At 41.4% G+C, this 18,150-nt stretch overlaps 1 protein-coding gene across 2 annotated transcripts in view; it reads right to left on the reverse strand.

The window, feature by feature from the left end:
• PITPNB (phosphatidylinositol transfer protein beta) overlaps nt 1–18,150 on the reverse strand; it is a 65,805-nt gene that overhangs the window by 22,206 nt on the left and 25,449 nt on the right. The gene's annotated exons all lie outside the window — the stretch shown is intronic.

Below are 18,150 nucleotides of genomic sequence, written 5' to 3' on the forward strand. Positions count from 1 at the left end.
TCAAAAGAAGTGAGGAAGGGGTTTATGACTCCATAATGGGACTACTTCAGTTATACCATGCCATAGGGAACAGTCCTAAAATTTAGGTTACATGTAAGATTCTAGTGTGTGTAATTCTCTGTTTTCCTTAATTGCCACTTCCTGATAGAATGAAGGAAATGAAAGGAGTAAATCTTTTTAATCCTGTTTTACAAAAAGTCTTTTGTCATCTACAGATAAAAATAAAAAATTACTTTTGAAGAGCTAAAATCCAGATTTAAAAAAAGAAATGAGTTGTAACAGTAACAATGAACAGAGGTCAGATGAAAATATACAACAAAGGGAGAGCCTTTGCCTTCCTGAGTAGAATTTCTAAACCAGGGGTCCTTCATAGCATTCATGGAAGGACCACATATTTTGGGAAAAATGTCCAGACAAGTCAAATACGAAAAATTATTTTCTAGAGATAAGGGCAGCGCAAGCACTGAACATATGCATAAGTATAACACAAACTTTCAACAAATCAAACAAAACAGGCCAAGAAGCGGCCAATCAAGACAACAGTTACTCAGTAAATGCATATGACATGTTAATAATTCCCAAAGAGAAAGCTATCAACAAATTATGTGAGGTTCAGGTAGAAAACGAAACTTTAAAGAAAGATAATCGGGTAAACATGTGACCCTAGACTTGAAGCCTGTTGCCTTCTACGAAGCTACAAAACGGCCCAATAATGGGCTAAAATTATCACACAAGCAAAGTCAGCTGGCCACAGTGGGTCTCACTGCTTTAAAACATGCAAAGTGGTGTGGCCATAGGCACTAGGCCAGTCAGCATCACCCAGGAAAGATGACGGAGGGCACTAGGCCAGTCAGCATCACCCAGGAAAGATGACCGAGGTGAGCCGACTCCAGGAGCCGGACAACTGCAGTTACTTCACGTGTCTGGGCGAGTCAGCAGAGAGTTGAACCACTGCCAGCTAACGGGAATCCTTAAAACTTCAACTCAGACCGGTCTCTAAACGTTAACAACTTCACTACTGACTGAGGAAAGAATCAACTGCACAGGTGGTCTCAAGACCTGGATTCACAGTCAAAAATCAGCTATCCTGCTAACAGAAATAATCATCTACCTCCATAAAACATTTTCTTTTAGGTCAGAGGCTTGGAACTAAAACCCAGAGACAACGTCACGCTGTCTAAAATTGAAAATATTTAACATCATATCGAATAATCACTTTTGACGTCATCACCCTCAATCAGTCTATTTACTGAACAGCCACCATGTAGAATAGCGCACAGGATACCAAGAGGTAGTCCAAGGGGCCTGAGGACGTAAGGAGAACCTACACTTGGTTCTGGCTCCTAGGAAGTCAGTCTAGCTGGAGAAAGGAAAAGAGGCAAACAAAGGAAAGGTAACTGAAACCCCAGGGAGTATACGTTAACTGCCAACAGAGAACGGAAGGTAGAATTATAGTCAGAATCAAAACCAACTGACACCAGCCAAGGAAATGTATTTTTAAAACGAGTTTTAAAATCATGTTTAAAAGCAGAAAAATCTTATTGCTAAGGTGCATGGTGTTAAATTTTTTATGATTAAATCTAAATTATCTATATAATGCCCAGTGGCCTGGGCAGTGTTTAACAGTTCATCTCATTTGAGGGAAAAATTCTTTTTCTTTTTTCCTAACTGGGGTGTGACCTCACTGTGGGCACGATACTGAAGTCTTTTTTTTTTTAATTTTTACAAAATCTTGAGATATTATGGAGCCCAGCATGAGCCAAACAGTAAATACCACATTTCCTGAATCTAAAAGACTGTCAGCTAGAGGATGCTCCATTATTTTAAATACCATTAAGAAGGAAAACAGCCAATAAAATATGCCATAAGTGGAAGACAAATCCTGATTTTGAATATATTAAAATATGAAGGGAAAAACAGTGGGGAGGGATCTTAAAATTGATGAGGTTCCTGCAGAACCTCATCTGCAGAACTACTTCTGTGGATTCTAAACTTGCCCACTCCACGAGAGAAAGAAAAAAGAAAATCCACAAAACAACGTGTACACAAATATCAGTAAGGCTAAAGGAAAAAAACTGCTGACGGTATATAAGGGTAGTACATAAACCAAGAAACAACTAATTTAAGAATTAATTAAGTGAGCTTGGTCTAAAGTGTGGCCAGCATAAATCATTCTCATGTAGGAGTAAATTAATTAAGGGGGTGACTCGCCCCAAGAGATGGGCCTAAGCACAACGATGGCACCAGTGAAGGTGAAAATGGGAGGGGATGGATTAGATGGACTTCCTTGACAACACTCCTCCTTCCCAACCCAGCTCCAGACCAGGGCATCAACTTCAGGCATTCACAATATCTATTTGACACCGATTTAATAATTAACTGAAGAACATGGAACAACACTTTAAAACTTCTCCACTCTGGACCCAACTACTACACTGTTCCAGAAAGTGTATTTCTTTTTTTTTTTTTTTTTGTGAGGAAGATCAGCCCTGAGCTAACATCCATGCCAATCTTCCTCTTTTTTGCTGAGGAAGACTGGCCCTGGGCTAACATTCGTGCCGATCTTCCTCCACTTTATATGGGACGCCGCCACAGCATGGCCTGACAAGCGGTGCGTCGGTGTGCACCCGGGACCTGAACCTGGGCCACCAGCAGTGGAGTGTGCGCACTTAACCGCTACGCCACGGGGCTGGCCCCCAGAAAGTGTATTTCTGAGCCTTCACTATTAGTGCTAGTTGTTCACTGAGATAGTTTTCTGAACTACGGATTCACAGATTTATAGAGATGAAAGGAACCTTGAAGACCATCCAAGCCACATCATTTTACAGATGAGGAAACCACAGTCCATCAAGGAGGTGGTATGGCTCACCTACCCCAGGACTTCAACACAAGCTCTTAGCCTCTGTCCTGGGCTCACTCTAGAACACCATATAGGAGGATGGCAGAAGGGTGTCCACAAATGCCAGATAAGCAAAACACATTTCAAAACACCAAGCAGCAGCAGAGATACCAAATGGATTTTCCTATAAGGCACGAATGTGTGCATATAAAATATTATACCTACATATATACACATATATCTCCAGAGCTAAGTTTTTCTTCTCTGCTTTTTTCTCTTGCATACAAAGCAGCAAACATTAAAGGTATACTGAAAATGTAACAAAACCCAATTATTAACAATAGCACCTTAACCTTGACAGATGAGGATAATGCATCTTGTCAAAACCTAGGAATTTTTGTGCTTTTTTATGTTGGCTTGAATACGTAAATGTTTAATCAGTTGAACTAAGCAGCAAGATACTAAAAAGCAGGAAGCAGGTGTAGTTTTAACAACCTCAGTTTTGTATCTCTATAACAAACATTTAATTTTTTGAACAGTATCTTCTTTGCTACCATTTTATTTTTGGGTATCTAGTTTGGTCTTGCTGTATTTGAAAACTGGCCTATTTATATCCGTATCACAATGAACAAATATATTCCTTCATGTATGACAGTTTCAGCATACAGAATGCAACCTCAGCTACCAATTATAGCTGCAAATGAGCAATAGTGTGGAATGAGACAGCCTGCTGGCTTTGTTAGTATTCTGTCTCCTTTGGGATCCCATGGGGAAAGGGGAGGCTCTGATGAAGAGAAGCCCTTGGCTCATGGTTTATTGTGCTTGCCACCAGCTGCAGACTTCTCATCTCATTAGTTCTTTCAGAACACTGTGGGTGAAGACAGCTGTAGCCTACTTGAGTCTTCAGCTCCTGGGTATTCTGAAGGCTGAATTTGCTATGCACTTTCTGTAATCCTTGGGAAAAAAAGCAAGCAAATTCACTAGGCCAAGGAAATGTATTTTTAAAATCATGTTTAAAAGCAGAAAAATCTTATTGCTAAGGTGCACTGTGTTTAAAATTTTTTATGATCAAATTTTAATTATCTGTATAATGCCCAGAGGCCTGGCCAGGATAAGGGCTTAGTAAAACCATCATTATCAGGTTAGATGTAATGTCCCTAGACACTGATCACTCCACCAATACTAGCGCCCAAACAACAGAAAAACACAATGGGATCAGCATAGGTAGACTCAGATGAGTGTCAATACAACTCTATTTAATTGAAAACACTTACTTAAGCACAAAAAAAAACCAGAGGCGAGTGAAAGTCAAGACACCCTTTGGAGAACAAATAAAATATAATATGGTAAATAAATGGATTACTGAGTCTCCACACTGGAGCCACAGAATATATTCATTAAATTCTTATAAATAACTGTTTTCTGTCACCGGAATACAAAAGTTGTGCTACCTCAACAGAAACCAGATTCATTTTGAAGACAAAGAATATTAGTTTTATGAATCTTTTAGCACAGAGGCTGTCCCCCAAAATGCAAGTGCAAAATCTGCAGTGAGCCAACCTAAACGTCCTTGAGCCCAGATTTAACTCATGATTATGAATGGGGAAGTGAGAAGGAGTGGGGGGTAGGCTGGTAGGAGTTTCTTGACAGCTTGTGGAAAAATCTAGATGAGCTCCAGACACCAGAAACTGCTGAAAGAACCATGCATGGGTTACCACAGGTGAGGCTAAATGTAAACTAGGGAAAGAGTGCCCAAACCACAAGCATTAGCAACTCCTGGACACCTGCTTAGAAAAGAGCACCACTACCCCGCCCTCGCCCAAAGAGAAACAACTCTACAGGGTAAACGTAAAAACGTGAGAGAAATACTAGGCTCCTGCAGCCTGCTGTAAAATGCTTTCCTTTAGCATAAGATGATTAATTAGGTGCCTATTCAAATAGCTCAAAGATAACCACTAAGTTTAAAATGCACGGGTACTGCCGCTCGACTTAGCAAAGCTTATTTCCTCTAATCACATCCTAAAAGTAAAGACCAGGTTGGGGAAAAAGCTGAATTAAATATGAAGATAAGTAACAAACCTCATTTATTAGCACTCCCTGCATTTTCAGTACTGTGGCACTTAGAAAACAGGGAGTCCCTGGATCCTATCACCACTGACCGCAGTGCATAACTAACTGGAGCGGACACCATTCAAGCCAGACTCCAAAGGGAAAGCTCATTAAAGAAATGTTTGCATTACATTTTGCAATAGCAAGTAACAAAGGTGTAAAGAGAAATAACATTTACTAACTTGTTTAAGAAACTCATTTCAACAGTTATTTTCAAATAAGCAGCTTTCTTCTCTATTTTTAATTACATCTCCCCAGCGACTCCTCACCCTTTCAGGTTCCCACAGAGTACCATTAATATAGTATAAGTAAATCTCATTAATTCAGGTCCTACTACCTTGGAATTCATAATAATTTGGACAGGGGCTGGACTGAAGTTTATCTTTGCGTGATCTATGAAAAAAGATTTGCTACACAAATTAATAGAGTAACAAGATCTCAGGAGGGCTGTTTAAACAGTTCAGAAGTGTTTTAGAGCAATTCAGAAGCATTCATTTGCATATAATTATTATGCTAATTACAAATCATTCTTATCTATTCATTAAAGCAGATTCCCAACGGACCACTAATTGTCAATAACTTGTTGGCCTAGTTTCTGTTATTGAATGTACCTCAGAGGAACAAAAATATTCTCTAATTCAGCCCTCTCATTAATCCTTACTGGCTTTCCACCAACAAATCCTAAAAGCTGAATTTTTAAACAACTGCATTGAGAACTGAGAAATGCAGTCAAACCTACATGCCCAAACAGAATACTTTTTTGTAATCTTTCAAATCTCACAGAGACCTTGCCTAGAGACCTGGGGTAAGGGTGAGCGTGGCGGACAGGGAAGGGGGGCAGGGGCTGTCAAGAGAGCTCTGTGCTAAAAGGTGGCCACAGCCTTGAGCACTGCTAGGCTAATCGCCTCTTCCATTCTTTCACATCTCATCCAAATCAGAGCCAGAGACCACCAACACTGTCATGTTTATGAAGGCAGACCCCCAAATCCTTTGCAAAGTTACAAATTAATAGAGAGAGAAAGAGAAAATCAGAATTTCAGCTATGAAAAGAAGTTACAACCAAAAGCCTGACGTGACAGACTCTGTATCCTACAACTCAGCAGGAAAACCAAATAGTTGTGCTCCAGATGAGATGGGCAGATGAGGGGAAAAGGAGCAAGCCCTTTGAGGGTGGGAAAGGGAGTTCTTACAGAGCCCAGGGCTTGTGGGTACTCCTCAGCCTCCCCTCAAGGTAAGTGGGCCTGTGTTTCATGCACACATATATAATATATTTGTTACTGTAACATTATATTTACAATAACATTTAAAAATGAAGATATTTTAGGAGCCGGCCTGGTGGCATAGTGGTTACGTTTGCGCATTCTGTTTCAGCAGCCCAGGGTTCCCCGGTTCAGATCCTGGGCCCGGACCTACTCACTGCTCATCAAGCCATGCTGAGGTGGTGTCCCACAGAGAAGAACTAGAAGGATCTACAACTAGGATATACAACTATGTACTATAGCTTTGGGGAGGAAAAAGAAATTAAAAAAAGGAGGAAGACTGGCAACAGACGTTAGCTCAGGGCCAATCTTCCTCAAAAAAAAACACAAAATCCTTTCTCTTTCTAAAAAAAAAAAAACAAAAAGATATTTTAAATTCTTGACACCAATGAAATAAATTTTAACATATTAACAAGTCGGAAAGGTGCTTGTTAAACATTGTATAAATTAAAAATTAAATTGCATATGCCTGAAATGTAAGTAATATGTATAGGAAAGTTTTAATACAAAATGCATTTATTTTCTTAAATGACAGCAGATCACAGAACATATTACATCAACTTCCTTAAACTAAAACAGGGGGAAACATCCTATTGAAAAATTCAGAGGGTGAGCCCTGTCCAGTAAAATGTCCACTTTGGTTCATGATCTGGCCTTCAGAGACAGCTGCTCCTACGTCCCAGGACTCCATTTAACCCATTAGTATAAATAGGAAATAACTGTGGAAAAAAATTAAACTTTTTTTTTTTTCAGCAAGAGCAAAATCTGATAAGCAGCATCATTCTTGCTATTTTTGGAGAACTTATTTACGTGCCAGGCACATGAACATTCTCCCAGTTAACTCTCACAACCTTGGAACAAAGGTACTACCATCACCACTGGGGGTGGGAAGTGAAATTCCTTGCCCAAGTCTACCACTGCTCAGCAGAAGAGCTGGGACTAAGACACTGCTCTGTCGACACCAGGCCACCCAGATACTTTACCGCAAATATGTGATGTGATTTACACTTTTATCAGTTGATAAGACTCAAGTACCTTACAGGATCTTTGCTCCCTAGAGAACCTTCCCTAAGAGAGTTTACATTGCTGAAAAGGGCTTTTATAAGAAATACACTTTAAAAACTCGACTTGGAGCTGTTTATGCTAATTTATTTAAAAACGTCTGCCATTAGCTGCTCAAAAAAACATTTTCTAACTCTGACTAAAGAATTTTTTCCCTACCCAAGAACTAGAGCAATTCTACTTTGCACCCTCCACTACCCTCCCCGCACCCCGTTTTTACTTTTAAAACATGGAAGAGACTAGAAATAGCCACTAAGTTAATAATGGGTTCTAGTGAAAAAGTATTTTGTGCAAAATACGCTCGTCCAAGCAGATTTTTAAGAGAAATTTAAAAACCCTTGCTAAGATTTAAGCAAGCACGAAATTAGCAATATGTTATTTTCCCACAAGAGGGCACCACCATCCAACTCTGCCTTCCTTCAAATACACGGGGGACATTCTCTAAATCCACCACTGGATGCAAATCTTACAAGTGTTCCAAAAGGACTTGACCATGTAGGGCAGCAGAATAAAGTGGGAAACATTTTTACGTTTCTTTTTAATAAGAACCATGCTAACATTTATTTATATCTTCTTTGAGGACGGGGAAAATACCTCTATAACTTACTACAAAAAATATCTTGACAATGGTTTGCTTCACCGCATAGCAGAGGCGAGATGAGACGAGCATTTGACAAGAGGAAATTTCTTAAGCAAAAGCAAAATCCCTGCTACCTCGAACGTTGTATTTGAGTTGTTCTGTTCTCTCCTGAGTTCAAGGAGGCCACTTCACAAGTCAGGAGCTGGGGCACAACTTGCGCCTCCTCGTTATGACACACTTTAACAAAGAGCTTTCGGAGCTAAGCTACAAAGAGATAAGTCACAAACTTTTCGATAGAAATGAATGTCTAGGTTAACTTTAATGGCAAAAGGAAGAGGTACTCTACCAGATCGAGTGTCTGTTCACGCCAAGGAGAACCACCGAAGAAGCATTTGGCAACCACAGCCTCTCCTCAGACTTGCTGGATCTCAGCCACAGACTTCTAATAAACAAAAGCTCTTTTCAGGGCTAAAGAACTGAGTAGCCACTGCACAGCTCTGAGAAGCAGAACGCCCTTCTTAGGAAGTAAGAGGCAACAGTTGGAACAAAGTAACATCTAAAATGCAGGAGCTTTCCAAAAGCTGTGAGAGCGAGCGAACTGGAGTGACGGCCAGAGCACGGTCAGTGCTGGCCATTTAGGGTTGTCATCTCCTAAACGTCAACTCAGAAGATCTATTCAGTTGACCCCCAAAAACGTCACTTTTGTAGCTCAAAAGCTGACAAATATTAACAATTTCACATGGTCTAATCTAATATTTAACTTTTTCCAGCCAGATTTCATCATGTTTTTAATTTTAAAAAGAAAAAATTAATCTTATAAAGACTTAGAAACATATTTTACGATTCTTACATTTCTTTAAAATTATGAAATTTTTTCTACAGGCAGTGCAGTAAAGTGTATGTTGCCAAGACTATCTACTTAAATGTATAACATCTGGGCACTGTCTCACAGAATGCCTGATCAAAAGAAAAGATACGCCCGACTCTTTCCCAGAGCATAAGAAACAAGCACTGCTTAAAGGTGTGACCAAAACTTACATGCCTAAATAAATTAAACCAAGTTTCACCAGCTTTCCAAGGCTGACATTTAGGAAAAACTATCTTTAAAAAGAGCAGTAACTTTAAAACAATACACACTCATGGTTTAAAACAATTAAAAAGTGCTGGATTGTTCAACACTTAACTAATGGAATGGTGCATTCAAAATGAAAACAGCTAAAATGCATGAAAAAGCAAGTCTTATATGTTCATTTCCAAAGGCAACTGGAATTTCAGAAAATCTGGTACTGCTGAGCATATTTCTGCTCTCAACTAAGATGAGACCTTGTTCTGCCTATCAAAACATACGCACCAAACAAATGGACCATAACCAAAGAACAAATTGGTCAACACTAGAAAGAACAAGCAAAAAGCACAAACTTTAAAAACCACTTCCTTGGGCCGGCCCCGTGGCTTAGCGGTTAAGTGCGTGCGCTCTGCTGCTGGCGGCCTGGGTCCGGATCCCGGTAGCGCACCGACGCGCCGCTTCTCCCGCCATGCTGAGGCCGCGTCCCACGTACAGCAACTAGAAGGATGTGCAACTATGACGTACAACTAACTACTGGGGCTTTGGAGGAAAAAAAATACATTAAAATAAAAAAATAAATAAATAACAACCACTTCCTTTTCTTTGACATCACAACCCTTAAAAAGATTATCCTGGGAGCTCTACAAGTGGCTTAGACGAGCAGTGTAGATGAGCCCAACAATCCCATTACTGTCTTTTGATATGCAATTACACGTGCAAAACTCCAAACCTGCCAGCTCTGGTCAGCCTTTGGAGCCCAACCCTGGCTGCAGGCTGGAGCCCAGCAATGAATGGTCTGCATCAGCAGCGACAGAAAATCTCTTTGGTGGAGGGGCGCTCAGAACTGCCCTATTACACAAGCAACAACTGGCACAAACTAACTCCAAGTCACTTAGAAACACCTTAATGTGTTTCTAAGAACACATTAGGAATCTTGCACTCTCTTCAGACAGATACATTACTACTTTATCTGGAAAAGTATTTACAATACCAAAGCAGAGCAAACAGCAGAGTTCCAATAAATGCTTGCTAAATGAACATACAAGAACATGTAGGAGGGATGTTTTCTCTAAGTACCCACACCAAAAGACATCTTGAGGTCTCCAATCCTCTATTCCATCGCACACACGCAAATGTCAAAATATGCCCGAGTTCAGCAGTTACAGGAGGAGGTGACCAAGGCCCCTGATGAAAACTGGCATTTTGGCAGACTAGGGAAGATGGACAGAAGAGCAGGTGGTTGCTTGTTTGCTTTAAATAAATTAAGAATGCTCTTAATCACCACACTGCAAAGGAAGGAACATCATATACTGAGAAGATGTTCTAGAAAGACAAAAATAAGCCAGCAGCCCCACTTTTAGTCTTGGCTCCCCTTCCACTGGTTACGTGGCCCGGGGAAAAGTTACAGCACCTCCACAGGCTCACTCTCATTAACAGTAAAAATAACAGCTGGGGTCAATGTTCTGGACCACAGCCTCCAACTGAGATTCCTTCTGCTTCCAAAATCCTAGAAGGCGCCCACTCTACAGTCTTCACCACTAACAGCGTACTAGAGCACTTCCCGAGCATGAGCATGGGCAGGAGTCACCTGGAGAGCTAAACAGAGCCCAGAGCCCCAGTGCGAAGATTCTGACTGAGGAGGGGGCTCAGAGTGTTCATTTCTTTTTTTCCCACGTCTGAGATGTAATCTACATACATCACTGTATAAATTTAAGGTGTACAGCATGATGGTTTGATTTACATATACTGTGAAATGATTACCACAACAGGCTCAGCTAACACCCATCATCTCATAAGGGATATAGTCATGCACGACGTAACGACCTTTCGGTCAATGATGGACCACATATTAACAGACCGCATGTACCATGGTGGTCCCGTAACATCAGTACCATTATAGCCTAGGAGTATAGTGGGCTATACCATCTAGGTTTGTGTAAGTACATTCCATGATGGTTCACAATGACAAAATCACCTAACTACGCATTTCTCAGAACGTATCCTTGTCATTAAGCAACACATGACTGTACAATATTAAAAAAAAAAAAAGAAAAAATTTTCTCCTTGCGGTGAGAACGCTTAGGATTTACTCTCTTTTTACTTTCCTATATATCATACAGCAGTGTTAACTATAGTCATCACGTTGTACCTTATATCCCTAGAACTTATTTATCTTATAACTGGTAGTTTGCACCTTTTGACCACCTTCCTCCAATTCCCCCTCCCTCCACCCGGAATTTGCACTTCTAACAAGCTGCCCAGGGGCCGACTTCCTTAAATGGAAGGGGGCTTTTGGCCTGAGTCCTAGCTAAGGCTCTGAGAGGCAAGTTCAGGAGTTAGCCACAATGCCCCCTCAGGGGCCCTAAAAAGAACCTCAGTTTCCAAGGAATATTCACAGAAGTGGACCAGTGGACAGATTCAGCCCACAACTGGAATTCACACATGTACAGGCCTGTCTCATGGCCATGGGGCAGGTGCTCTCCAAATGAGACCAAACAAGGAGGGGAGAGGCTAAGTGAGCTGGACTGAGCAGAAGGGATTCCAGGGACTGCAAGGGAAGATGAGCTTTATCAGTAGCCCTATCTTCTCACATTGGAGTGCCTATGTCCTCTGGGGTATCAAGAAAAAGAACTGTGACTAGTGAATAGAGCCACAGCTTTACTTTGCTCACAGGAGCTCACGCTGAGAAAGCTCCTCAGAAGTGTTCTGCTGGAAGGAGGTGGCACAGAGCAGTCGAGAGTACAGCAGCAGCGATGACTCAAGGACCACAGCCCAGAAAGGGAAGTTTGGCTACTCGGGGCACATACCACTGCAGGAAGGCTGTAGCACTCTGAGGCCACAGTGTGAGACACTGCTCCTCATCACTCCCCAGGAGGGACATTTGCAAATGGGGAAGAAAGGGAAAAAAGGATGGAGACTTGGGGCAAACATGACATGGCAATTATACTCAGGGGCAGTGATAAATAAACAAAGAGCAACAGGATATATTGGAGTATATGAGGAGGCCATTGGTGTAAAACTAATTTGGCCTGACCTTGTTTTTCCAAAAGGGCCTGATGTGGCCTGTTAGGCATGCATTGTATATCTGCTTTAAACATTTATTATGTCCCAAAGACAAGAATGATGCCCTTAAAGATAGGGATGTAACTTCCCCTCATATCAACATTTCTTTAAGGATAAGCATCTCTTCCTGGAAACCAAGGATTAATTACCAACCTGCTGTGTTCACCTTGTGACCACTGACCTGTTGACCACGAATCTGCCATGCCAGCTAAGCATCTCGTGACAGCAATAAAAGAGATATTCCTGTCATATGTGATGTATGCTCCTTGTTCCAAGACGGTATATAACCACTCTGTACACCCCACTTCTTTCGTGCCCTTCCTTCCTTGGAAGAAGGCCCCAGGCTATAGTCCTCAAACATGGCTCATAACAAACTCACCCCAATTTTGATTTATAGATTGATCATGGATTATTTGCGTCAACAGCAGGTAAGGACGAGGGGCATGGAGTAACAATTGGCGTGGAGGGGGTTAAAAGGGAGAAAAAGAAGGACGAGATATGAACGAAATCTGAGTTTTATCTTAAGAACACACGCTTACTAGGTCACACCCATTAAAAGGGCCCCTCCAAGCTCTGTGGGGAAGTCCCCATGAAGGAATCTATCAATTAGAGCATACCCTGCACATCCTTTCTGTGACCCAGAAACAATATGGTACACAAGTTTCTAACTTGTGTCTCTTTTAGGAATACCATCTTCAGTGAAACAATACCACAGTTACAAAACTGGGCAACTCTTGGTATTAAAATGCCTCATTTGGAAAAAATCTCTCGCCCACAAATTAATACACTCTGACATGCTGAAACACGAGGGAAAAAAATTCATGCCCTTTAAACTTACTGAATTTTAATATGGAATAGATCTATATTCTTAAACTACATCTGCCAAACAATTTAATACTTGCATATTATTAATGTTTGCTTATTACTTACATCTAAAAAACAGTTGGATGGATGTTAAGCTGTATCATTTTTAGACCTGTGAGCCTTAAAATTTTGAATTCAACATTATAGCTACTAAAAAAAAACCCTTGGAAATTATAAAAATAAATTCTCACGGCATGTACTACAGAAGTAGCATACACTACAGAGGAAGGCTGATACAATCCTTTCTGGTTACACATAAATACCTAAAAATGTGGTTCCAATTTCTTTCTTTCTTTCTTTCTTTTTTTTAAACCATGCTCATTTTCTTTCAAATTGCTTCCAAAAACGAAGGTCTCTCTGATGTTAATAGTGTGTACACTTCGGCTTACACTTTAAAGAGTCTTCCTCTCCTGGGAAGTGACTTTTGTATACAAATCATGGAAAGCTACTTAGACAAAGTGCTGGAGATGATTAAAAGGGGCCAGATTCAAACTTATACCTTAAAAAAAAGCAGAAGCAGATGTTAGCTGACTCATTTGTGTATATTCTGGAAATGAGTTGAGGATATGCATGTGCATTTCATCAGGACATTTAAAGAATTCTCAACTTTTTATTGTGGTCACGTATCAACGACAACTTCAGAAATTAAAAAAACTTTCAAATTTATATTCTGGTGTTTTACACTGGATACTTTGAGTCATATTACAATTTCATCTAACTAAAACACTTTTTAATCTGACAGAAAGGTATTTAACCATTCAGAAACAACAGAATTTTTAGAATTGAAGGCACATCATACATACTTCACCATATAGGATTAGTAAAGAAGGAACTCAAGTAGCATTTTGTTTATTTACTATTTGAACGACACAAACTTCAATTCCTCCAAACTGTCTTTTTGTTTCTTTTCCTTTTTTTTTTTTTTTAACACCACAGCGGAAAAAAATCTAGAAATTCTCTTTGACCCACCAAACCTTTATCAAAAAGCTCACTCCACGTCAGGGTCAATAGTGAGCATCTTGCTAGGTCCTGGAAACACAGAGATGATGAGTACAATGCAGTCTAGGCCCCTAAGGGGTACTCAGTTTACCAAGGAAGGTTCTTCATGAGTGATGGCTGGGCTAGATTTAAAATGGGGGAGAGGACAGGAGGGTGTCGCAATGGAAGAGGTGTGGGGGTGTGTTCTGCTGGAATGCCAAGCAGAAAGAGCCTTCTTTCTTAAAGGATATAACACCTTAACACTTGGCTACAACACCTTTTTACCATGAAACAAGAAATCTGTTTTGTATGGTGGCCAAAAGAAATTGGGTGGGGACATTTATGCAGAAATCCCAGACTGCTCAGCTTGTTTCATTAGGCAATGATATATATCTCCTAGAAAATCATAGAATAGTGGCAATAGTAACAGTCCTACACAGAATTCCCATAAGACATCAACAAAAAACCTGAATAACCCAATATTTAAATATATATGATTTCTGTAGCAAATTACTCTGTGACCCTGGGTCACACAGCTAGATTTTTACAATAAATCCTTGTTCCTAGATTTATTGTGACAATGTCACCCTTCGATTATGTACACATGTCAAAGCATCCACCCGAGTATTCAGTTACACTGTGGGTGTAATCACATCCGTTCTCTACATGGCGAAGCACAGTTCATAAGCACGACCAAAAAACAGCAAGTCTATGAGAGCAGTATACAAGCCGCCTGACACCAGCAACCCAGCAGAGAGAGTTAAATCCTAAAAGTAATCAACAGTCACTCTGAATTACAACGTTTAGGGCTGTGTTTGTATTAAATCCACCTGCAGTGACAGAAAACTCCCACCAGGTGGAGTTCAAAGATTCAAGCTTCATTTTCAACTTCTTGGTTTCTTGAACTCCCAACTATTTCACATTCGTCCTGATTCGGGAGGAGACTTTGCCAGTTAGCCTCTCAAAACCACTAATTAACTGTTTTTATTTCTTTTAAAGCAAGTAATATGCAGGAAAGAAATTCAACCATTTAAGAAGTTTTTAAAAAATTAGCTCATTCGAGAAAAACCAGAGTTCATTAAAAACAAAATGAAAATCAATGAGTTAAGTCAGATTGAGACTAAAACCTCCAGGAGTTAAGGCGCCCCAGTCTGAACCTTAAGAGATTACCACACCTTCAGAAGGCCTCCCTACGGAAACCCACCTTCTCGGCCCCTTCATAGGAACCAAGCTCCCAATTCCAGCGTCACTTTAACCCTTGAAGAGCTCGTTTTAGAACTGATCACCTGCACCGCAGACAAACCCTAAAACGACCCCCACAATGAGCCACAATCTTGTATAATCTCCTCCTCTGAGTACAGATGGAACCTGTGACTTGCTTCTAACCAACAGACTATGGCAATGGTGATGGCAAAGTCATTTCTTTGATTAGGTTATATTACTTAGCCACTAAATGTGTGGTGATTTGACGTGCAGCAATAGAAAACCGATACACTTAGTGAGAAGAGGACATCCCCCTAGTCTCTCGTGCACATCTCTGCCAGACCTCAACTATTCCACCCCAACCCCCAGCCACCCGGCTCCCAGTTCTCCAAGGAATCACTATTACCGCGGTCTGAAGCATTCTTCTTGACCATCTATACATAAGCAAGCAAATTCTCGCATACAGATATACGTTTCTCCCTTTTACAATATTATAGATGGAAGCGTATTACCCATACTCTAGCTCTTTCCCTCCACATCATCTGGGAAAGGATTCCCTATCAGAACAAATAGAACTCACTTCCTTTTCATGACTGCACTGAACTTCATCATATGGGTGAAGCATAATGTTTTTAATCAGTTCTCCATTGATGAAGAAACATTTAGACTTCCGACTGTTTCCAGTCTTGTTTATAACATTTTTCACTTCACACTGAATGAGATCAATTCCCAGAAGTGGAATTTTGCTGGGTCAAAGGGTATATATATTTGTAATTCTGTTTCACAGGCTACACCAATTTACACTCCCACAGGCAATGCACGTGAGTGCGTGTTTCCTCACTCCTTGACAGCCCAGGTGTTATCAAGTTAACTCACAGAGGTTAGTTTCATCATTACCCTCAAGCTCATCAGGCTCACGCGGCAAATATTTACGAAGTACCCACTCTGTGAAAAGGGGATGGGCTCCTGAACACAGAGAACTCAAGACACATCAGCGTGAACATAAGCTGAAATTCAGCGGAGAGGAAGACTGATTCCAACGTGGGTGAAATCCTCCTGGGGGAATGGAATCTGCCCTAGATCCTGCAGGACACACAAGCTTTGGACAGAGAGGAAGGAGTTCCGGAAGGGAGGCCAGAACAAGCAGCGCACCGGGACAGGAATGCAAAGGACATGGGCAGTGGCAGAACAGTTTGAGGAGAGGGAGACAGTGCTCAAGTGGCAGCTCGAAGAGTGACAAAGCAGGGCCTTAACTCGGAAGGAATCAGGAGTCAGTGGAAAGAACACTGGATTGAGAGTTAGAATTTCCACTTTGGGCATCAGATAATGACCTTGAGAGGAACTAGTTTATCTGGGCTTTAGTTCCCTCACTTGTAAAACAGGGAGGTTAGCCCCGAAACCAAGCTTTCTGTAGTTGCAGAACTGTGTGTTCAAAGTAGACCTCACAGTGAAGCCCAACCTCAGACAAGTAGACTGTGCTAGGATGGGGGACAGAGGGAACTCCTCAGCCCCATGTTCTAGTCACTCCATCCTGACAACCAGAGTGTGCTCCAAGAAACTCAGCATTATACAAAGCACAATATGAAAGCAATAAGGCCTAGGTAGCTAAGGTCCCCTTCAATTCTATAAGCTATTCCAACTTTTATGTCAGCATTGGCTAACACACCTGTGCCTTCACTTCTAGTCCACTTGCCTGCAATTCTTTCATTCATTTAACACGCATTCACTGGCTACCTACCATATCTCAGGCACTGTTCTAGGAGCTGGGGAGACAACAGTTAATAGTACCAAGATTCTTCCCTCTGAAGTACAATTTCTATTTGGAAGAGAGAGAGAGAAAAACAAACAAAAGTATAATATGTCAGAGCAATGAGGGTAAGAGGGAAAAGTGTAATGAGGGGTGGACTGCTCCACCCATCAAAATCCTACTCATCTTCACGTTATGACTCTTCCATTCAGTCTTTTCAGACTTTTGTTCTCACAGATCGTTTGTTCTTTTCTCTGAAATCCTACAGCACTTTGGACCATGCTTAAGCCTCTGCCATTTGTTAACTACTTCACTGTACCAGGCCTGTCTCCCCCAGACTGTCAGCCTCAAGGGTACTGCACCAATCTTAGCTACTGCAGGGCAACATCAGCAGCACAGACTGAGCAGGCACTCAATACCTGTTATTGATATGACAACGCTGCCATTTCAGAACTGCAAATGCATTCTTAAGCTTCCTTTTTCCCAATGCTGTGGAGTAGAATTTTCGAGGAACATAAAAGAGCAGAATCAGATGAATAAACTCAACAGAAAACCAAATTGGATCTGTTAAGAAGTAAGGATGGCCAGGTAGTCCAGGTGTTTGCAGTAGAAGCTAATCAAGGCCAAACAGATGGGGTGGAACCTAAAGCATGTCAGGTGTCAGAGCAACTGTCTGTGCTGGAAGAGTGGACAGATGAGGATGCACAGAAGAAAAGGGCAGACCCAGAGTCCCTGCCCCACTAGGTCTCTTACCTACCTCCTTGCTGGAACGGGTGCCAAGCCTCACAACTCTCCCTTCCACATCCAGCCTTCACACATCCACCGGCAGCTTAATGCTCTGCGCCTCACCCCCACGCTTAAAGACTGTTAAGGACATCCTCACCTCCCACCACAGAGTTCCCCTCCCTGCTTTTACAGCAGAAAATGTGCATGTCGGGGTTCCTTTTTTTTGGGGGGGTGAGGAAGATTGGCCATGAGGTAACACCCGTTGCCAATCTTCCTTTTTTTGCTGAGGAAGATTGGCCCTGAGCTAACATCTGTGCGCATCTTCCTCTATTTTGCATATGGGACACCACCACAGCGTGGCTTGATGAGGAGTGTGTAGGTCTGCACCTGGGATCTGAACCCATGACCCCCGGGCCACTGAAGCAGAACGTGCAAACTTAACCACTATGTCACCGGGCTGGCCCCTGGCGATTCCTTTTTTAATGTCAAAAGGTCTAAGAATCCCTACATGATATCAGTTGTACTCTTGAGTACAAATGATAAAACTACAACTGAGGAATACACACAGACAAAATGCTACTGTGACACAAATGTTCACAGCAGCACTATTCACAATGGCCAAAAGGTGGAAACAACCCAAATGTCCATCAATAG

This window comes from Diceros bicornis, chromosome 35 (assembly GCF_020826845.1).
Source record: "Diceros bicornis minor isolate mBicDic1 chromosome 35, mDicBic1.mat.cur, whole genome shotgun sequence".
Lineage (NCBI taxonomy): Eukaryota > Metazoa > Chordata > Mammalia > Perissodactyla > Rhinocerotidae > Diceros > Diceros bicornis.